This window comes from Pteropus vampyrus, unplaced genomic scaffold (assembly GCF_000151845.1).
Source record: "Pteropus vampyrus isolate Shadow unplaced genomic scaffold, Pvam_2.0 Scaffold230, whole genome shotgun sequence".
NCBI classification, from domain to species: Eukaryota; Metazoa; Chordata; class Mammalia; order Chiroptera; family Pteropodidae; genus Pteropus; species Pteropus vampyrus.
In genome coordinates, this window is record NW_011889011.1 from 1,398,430 (window position 1) to 1,406,493 (window position 8,064).

General features: G+C 39.7%; 1 protein-coding gene across 1 annotated transcript in view; it reads left to right on the forward strand.

Moving 5' to 3' along the window:
* PRKN (parkin RBR E3 ubiquitin protein ligase) overlaps nucleotides 1-8,064 on the forward strand; it is an 899,371-nt gene that overhangs the window by 859,490 nt on the left and 31,817 nt on the right. The window lies entirely within an intron of this gene.

Sequence of the window (8,064 nt, forward strand, 5' to 3'; positions counted from 1 at the left end):
GCATTAAGGGGCTGCCAGCAGCTGAAATACCCACCGAGTGCTGTTTAGGAAGAGGGGGCTGCTAGACACACACCGACATAGAGCCCGCTGGAAATGTGCCGCATGAGAGCAGGGTGCAGAGCACAAAGCAGAGACAATATTTTACATGCCGTTTCTGTCTTAAAACGGTATATATATATACATATATATGCATTCTTGAATGCATAAAAAGTTCTGGAAGGATGGAAACAGGTGACAGCGATAATCTCTGGGAAGCTTTATACCTGACGGAAGAGAAAGGGCGACTTATTTCTCTACCAAGCCTTTCGCACCTTTTGAAGTTGCGCCGCGGGCGTGTACTATTCAGGCCAACGATACGTAAACTGTTTTTTTTTTTTTTTTAAACCCATGACTCTGTGAATTGTATCTCAATAAAGCTGTTAATTCCTTTGGCCGATGATATTTTTTAAGTTTACAGCAACTGTATCTTGAAGGAGGACGTCGTGGAAGCACTGTAATTAGAGCATGCGCGGTTCGGTCCCCAGCAGTAACCCGCCCGGAGCACTGGCCTCGCCACCGGGAGGACTGATCAGTCACCTCTCTTACCTGGAGGCCCTGCGGTCAGCCCTGCTGAAAGGGAGCTGGCGGAAGTGGTCTCCTCCTTGTGCGAGCTCATCTTCTCATAGATCCCTGGTTTGGGGACAGTTCCACGAGATCGTCCCCACAGTGGCTGAGGACTCTGCACCACCAAAAGGTGGAACAGGCACACACGTGCATTTCGTGAGATGGATGATGGTGCAGGAAAAGGGAATTTTCAGAGTTCTTTTAAGAGCTCCCATTAAACGGAAATTAAGCCAAGGAAAGTAAAGGCCTTTTCATGGTAACAAACATAAACCAAAAATAATCTGGGGGCTAGAGGGAGGGATCGATGTCACAGTATTTTGTGGGAGTCTGGATGGCATTGTTTAGCCATCCTTGTTGATCAGTGTAGAATTTGAAAAATACAAAGGAATTCAGCTAAGCTGTATTCAGCCTCCTTAAACTGATTTATTTTTAGCCATTTGGAGATTGCACGTAAAAGATTGTCTTGGTCTGTTTGCATTTAAAGCATGGCACAGTTAAGATTGCTTCTCACCGCGAGATTCTGTGATTTTAAGAAGTCGTGCACTTGAAAGAAAATAACCTGCCTTTCTTCTTTTTTGAAATTGTGTTTTCGTGCATTACAATCTAACACCATTTCCGTTCTGTGGCACCGTCTTGTCAGAATGAGTTTTGCATATATCAGTGGCTGGTCACCCCCATGAGGAGCCTTACTCTTTTGAGGCACTATTTTTTAAACGCCAAGGCTGAATCTTATATGTCACTGCTGCCATCTTCTGGAAAGCCATAAGCCTAAAAGAAAAATATTTCATCTATTCCCAAAGAAGTATAAATGCATGCTTGATGCTTTTGATGATCCCCTTGGCTGTTGTTAGGGGTTCTGAGATGGTATTTGATTCTCTGCTGTTCTTTGAACACAGAACTTCAGAGCCATGGAAGAAAAATAAATGCCACAGAATAAAATGCTTTCATAACAGATGCTGTCGTGACAGAAAACAGGCACAAAGAAATTTAGACTTTCACATAGAGATCATTCAACTTTAAGGATCAAACCCTAATTTTGAGGGTCATTACTTGTAGGTACCGACCGGCTCTCAGCTTTATTGATCAGCATCCACTGGAATGTTCCGACTGCATTGGAAGCTGTTCATTTTATTCCTTTTCATGTTTCCAAAGAGAATATATACATACGACTCCTTTTGAATTTCTCTATTATGAGCATATGGGAAATCAAACTCAAACATCCATCAAATGACTTCTCTACTGACATGATATTGAATGATACACGTGATAGGCAACTCATTCATCTATTTGATAGTGCTGGGTCATCTAAGGGAATCGACAGTGATGACACCTCTGCACAGATGCGAGCAGAGAGAAGCCAGCATCCCTTCCCGTACAGCAGTTCTGGGGACTGTCGGGCCGAGCTTGGTGCCCCCGAGGGCATGCTCAATTTCATTCAGAACCTTCGCATCACAGTAGTTATTACTGGTGTGCTGGAAATTGCTTTAATTAACAAGGTATTTTACTATCACCTGGCTTTTCTATAGAATTTTATTGTTTACAAAACCTCATAACGCTATAAAAAAAAAAACATTTATTGTGTTTACTATTGTCAGAAACTGTGTGAAATATTCATTATCATATTATTTCTACGTTATAGATGCAAAAAAACTAAAGCAGAGATGATCACACAGACAATAAGTGATAGAAAGGGGCCTCTGACACCAAGGCTTTACTTTAAGCCCAAAATTATATCTGGTTTTTAAAAATATAAATATCTGCTGTGTCATTTCATGTATTATATAATATGCTATTATCTTCTGTACACTTTGGATCTAAGACTTTCTTTATCCTGAAAGTAAACTTAACACATATTAATTGCAAGGCAGAAAAATGACTTGAATGGTAAGAATAGTTTGGGTATTACTCATTATGGGGGGAAAAAAAGTCTGTCCTATTGACCTTATCCTTTAGTAAATAGTTGTTTTAGAATTGCATGCCTCATGTTGGGTACCTAGGATGAGCTAATTACGACAATTGAGTGAGAAGTTTGTCACCGACCTCCCAGGCCACTAACCCCAAAGAGAAAAATGTGTCAGATTACCACGTCCATTGTCAAATAGAGAAACGGTCATCCAGCTACCCGACTGGGGGTGACTGACTTGTTCCTGGTGTTGAATTCTAAGAGAAACTGTCCTGTGGGTACTCGGACGGAAAGAAATTCGAACAATTTTGCAAATAACATAGAAAATTCAAATAGTTGGGAGTTTTTTACATCAGTCCTCTTAGGAAAAAATAACCGAACTAATAAAAATAAAGTGACCTAGTGAAACTTTTTCTGCAGGAACTGAGCCCTATTGGCCAGAGTTCTACCAAAGAGGCAGAACTAGTCAGAGATGGCAGATGGAGAGGCGGGGGTAGGGGCAGGGGCAGATATGCTGAGCTGTCCCCAAAGATCTGTAGATCTATAGATATATCAATACCTATATATCTATGTCTGTATCGACACATCTAGAGAGAGAAAGAGATCTGTTGTAAGGAATCGGCTTATGCGATGTGGGCTAGCTGGGCAGCTCCTGCCTCCATGGGCAGGCCAGCGGGAAAGCAGGCTGGACGCTGAGGTGCAGCCCGAGGCTGTTGTCCTGTCCGCAGATGGACTCTCTTCTTGGAGAAGCTGCAGTTCTGCTCTTAAAACCTTTCAACTGACTGGATCAAGCCCACTCAGATTACCTAGGACTATCTCTCTGCCTTAGAGTAAGCCGAATGTGACCTTATAACCTACAGATACCTTCCTTATAACCTACAGATACCTTCCCAGAAACACCTAGGCTAGTATTTGATTGACTAACTGGGGGGGATAGTCTAGCCAAGCTGACCCATAAAACCATCTTCACAGGAGCTAAGACAATACACTTCATAGATACTGCTTTTCAAGCAAACCTAATAAGGGGGTAGAGTTCAGAGAGCCAATAGACTAAGTATGTATTACTTTTATGGTTTTTTAAAGGTTTTAAAATTTATTTTTAAAAAACAGAAAATTGGTGGCATTGGTCAGCTCTATCTCAAGAGGAAATAATCCTAGAAAAGTATACTATGCAAACATATGGTGGTCTCTTCCACTCAGTATTTTCTCCTAAGACATCTCCTAAGAGCCTCAGCAGGTGTGAGGCCACACGGAGTTCATTGCAGGTCTGGGTAAGTTGTAGCTTTCTATGTTATCAGTTAACATGAGATCCACGTGTCCCAGATAAGAGACATGCAGGTCAGCGGGGCGAATGGGAACATACTGGAGCCAAATCCACCTTCTCCTCAAGCTTGTTTTCTAGAAACGTCTGTGCCACTGGAGGTGTTTGCACACTGGCCCAAAACGGTATCTCCAGGAGTTTTTTTTATCTGCCTAAGCCAAAGTTCCCCAAACTTCTTCTGTTTGCCAAGCCCTTAGCAGCCCAGTAAGTTTTACATGGTGCTTCTAGACCAAAAGTGATACCTTACAGTTTGGGGTTTTTTTTTTAAATATTTAGGTCCAAATAACATAATAAGAATTAACGCCTTAGCAGCTGAATAGTCATTTGGAAAAAAAATAGTTCATGTAAATCAGAAGAAAAAAAATTTTTATTTTATTCTTATAAAGCGTCTCCTGTTCCAAGTAGATATGGTAATGGTGGGAAATTTTTTTGTTTTGTTTTGTTTTGTTTTATCACAGTACCCTCCAAAAACACAGATTTGATGTCATCAAGCACAAACAACATTAACACTGCGAACTGCCCTGGGTTAGTCATTCCCATAGTATCTAACATGTGCTGAGCGTCACTGTGTTTCCTCAAAAAACTTAAAATATCCCATTGCACCCCTGGGAGTTTGTCGTGGCAGCCCAGGGTACCTCGGTGCACAATTTGGGAACTGAAGGCCCAAGCCTGTGTTCAGGCATGTTGTTGACCGGTCTTCAGTTCTAGATAACGTAATTAAAAACCTCATCATGTCCAAGATCAAATAAGACCTTCTAGCTACTTCCTCATTTTGTGTGTGACAGATTCAAGCGACTTAAGTACAAAGCCCACTGCATGATCTAACTCAGTTTAAGTCATGCTCTCTAAATAGAAGCAAATTAACAAGTGCATTAACGTTAAATTATCGCCAGCATATCCTTTCAGCTCCGGCTTGCCTTTTGCCGTACTGAAGTGGTGAGGGTTTCATTTTTTTATGCGCTCCTGCTTTTCTGTTATTTATTTATTTATTTATTTATTTTTTTGTAGTCCATTCTTTGTAATACCAGTGTGAAAGGGAATTTAATGGCTTTGTGTCAGGAAAGGCCTATTTATTCTGACAAACTGATCAACCTCCAGGGTGTTCCGCCACCATGAAACTGATTTTATATCTCATCCACTAGCTGATACGATGTGAAGCATTTACGCTGTCGCGCCAGCAGATCAGACTGGCTCCCGTAGCGAGCAGCGGGGCGAAATCACACGCAGAGCCCTCTTCTCAAGTGGCTGGACAGTGCAGCCCACGCTTTTTCAACATAGCACGTAAGAACAGAATGTTAGGTGGGAAGGACACCCCGAGATGAGCAAATACATTAAGAAAAAAACACACACACACTTAAGAGGAAGCTCTAAGATCTAATTCATTCGCTATTCACTGGATTAGCTTTCAGTTAAGAGGCGGAAAAAAAGTCAAAAATCAAAACCTGTCGGTATTGGTGATTTGCGTAACACCATCCACACACACACCCCTGTCCCACCAAACTGAACCTGTAAATAAAGTTTATATACCACAAAATTTGGGGGTCAGTTTGCGGTGCGAAGAAAAACAAGACTATAATGCTATGAAAGTGGCGGCTGGACGATCGTGGCTCATCTGTGCAAGAGAGGCCTTTCCCTGTAATATTTGTCTTTCTTGTTTAATATGTCCTGAGACTATGATCATTTTCAGATGAGCCATTAAAACAAGAAATTGGACAAGGGGAAAGAGAGAAACCGGTTTCCGTGGGGAAGACGACGCAAAGGAAACCTGTCTGGCATGGGCTGTCCTTCGGAGGCGAGCAGCACAGTCCTGGAGGCTAAAAGTCCGAGAACAGATGTCGGCAGGGTTGATTTCTTCTTCGGTCTCTCTCCCTGGCCTACAGACGGCCACCTCCTCATCGTGTCCTCACATGGTTGTCCTTCAGTCTATGTGTTGCCTGTGTCTTAATCTCTTATAGGGATACCAGTCATATTGGATTAGGACCCACTCACATGACCTCATTATACCTTATTTACCTTAATGTGAAGGCTATATCTCTAAATACAGTCACATTCTGAGGTACTGAGTGTTAAGACTTCGACATATGATTGACAAACCTTTAGCCAGACTTATCACGGAAAAAGAGGTAGGACTCAATAATATCAGAAATGAATGAAAAGATAGTACAACTGTTACCACAAAAATATAAAGGATCATAAGAGACTAGTATGAATAATTATACGCCAACAAATTAGACAACCTAGAAGAAATGGTTACATTCCTGGAAACGTATAATCTACCAAGACTAAATCATGAAGAAAATAGAAAATGTGTACAGGTTGATTGAATTCGTAATCCGAACAGTAAGGAGACTGAATCAGTAATCAAAAACCTCCCAACAAAGAAAAATCCATGGCCAGACAGCTTCGCTGGTGAATTCTACCTAACATTCAAAGAAGAATTAATATCATCTTCCTGGACTATTCCAAAAAAATATAGGAAGGAGGGAATCCTTCCTATCTCGTTTTATAGGTCAGCATGACCCTGATACCAAAACCAGACAAAGACACAACAAGAAAAGGAAATTATAGGCCAATAACCCTAAGGAACATAGATGCAAAAATTATCAACAAAATATTAGCAAACCGAATTCAACGATACTTGAAAAGGATCTATACCATGATCAAGTAGGATTTGTTTCAGGGATGCAAAGTGGGTCGAATATCTACAAGTCGATCAATGGGATACACGACATTAACAAAATGAAAGATAAAAACCAAGTGATCATACCAATAGACGCAGAAAAAGCATTTGACAAAGTTCAACATCCATTTATGATCAAAATTCTCAACAAAAAAGTATAAAGCGTGCACGCCTCAACGTAATAAAGGCCACATATGACAAGCCAACAGCTAATATCACACTCAATGGTGAAAATCTAAAAGCTTTTCTTCTAAGATCAGGAACAAGATAAGGATGCCCGCTCTCGCCTGATATTCAACACAGTATTAGAAGTCCTAGCCAGAGCAATTAGGCAATAAAAATAAATAAAAGGCATCTAAATTGGAAAAAAAGAAGTAGAACTGTCCCTGTTTGCAGAGAATATGATATTATATAGAGAAAACCTTAAATATTCCACTAAAACAATGTTAGAACTAATATGTTTGGTAAAGTTGCAGGGTACAAAATCAATACACAGAAATCTGCTGTATTCCTATACACTAATAACAAGCTATCAAAAAAAAATTAAGAAAGTAATCCCATTTACAGTTTCATTAAAAAGAATAAAATACCTAGGGATGAATTTAACCAAAGAGGTGAAAGACCTGTACACTGAAAACTTTAAGACATTAATGAAAGAAATTGAGGACACAAATAAATGAAAAGATATTCCATGCTCATGGATGGAGAGAATTAATGATACATTTTTAATTTAGTGTCTTTACTACCCAAAATAATATACAGATTCAGTGCAATCCCTATCAAAGTTCCAATGATAATTTTCACAGAAATAGAAAAAACGATCCTAAAACTTGTACAGAACTACAAAATACCCCGAATAACCAAAACAATCTTCAGAAAAAAAGAACAAAGCTGGAGATATTACACTCTGTGGTTTCAAACAATTTACAACGCTATGGTAATCAAAACAGTATGGTATTGGCATAAAGACAGGCATAGATTAATAGATATAAATGTATGCATGTAGGATCAATTAATTTGTGACAAAGGAGCCAAGAATATACAATGGAGAAAGGATAGTCTCTGTAATAAATGGTATTAGGAAAATCGGACAGCTGCATAAAAAAGAATGAAGCTGGACCACTGTCTTAAATCGTACATGAAAATTAACTCGAAATGCATTAAAAACCTGAGCGTAAGACCCGAAACCATGAAACTACTAGTAGAAAACGTAGGTGGTAAGCTCCTTGACATCAGTCTTGGTGATGATTTTTTGGATGTGACATTGAAAGCAAAGGCAACAAAATCCAAAAAAGTAAAATAAAATGAGTAGGACTCCATCAAACTGAAAAGCTTCTGCACAGCAAGGGAAACAATTACCAAAATGAAAAGGCAACCTACTGAATGATAGGAAATATTTGCAAATCGTGTATCTAAATAGGGGTTAATATCCAAAATATATAAAGAACTCATACAACTCAATAGAAAACAAAAATAATTTGATTAAAAAACGGGCAGAGGAGCTGAATGGACATTTTTCTAAAGAAAATTGAGATATACCGATGGCCAACAGGTTTA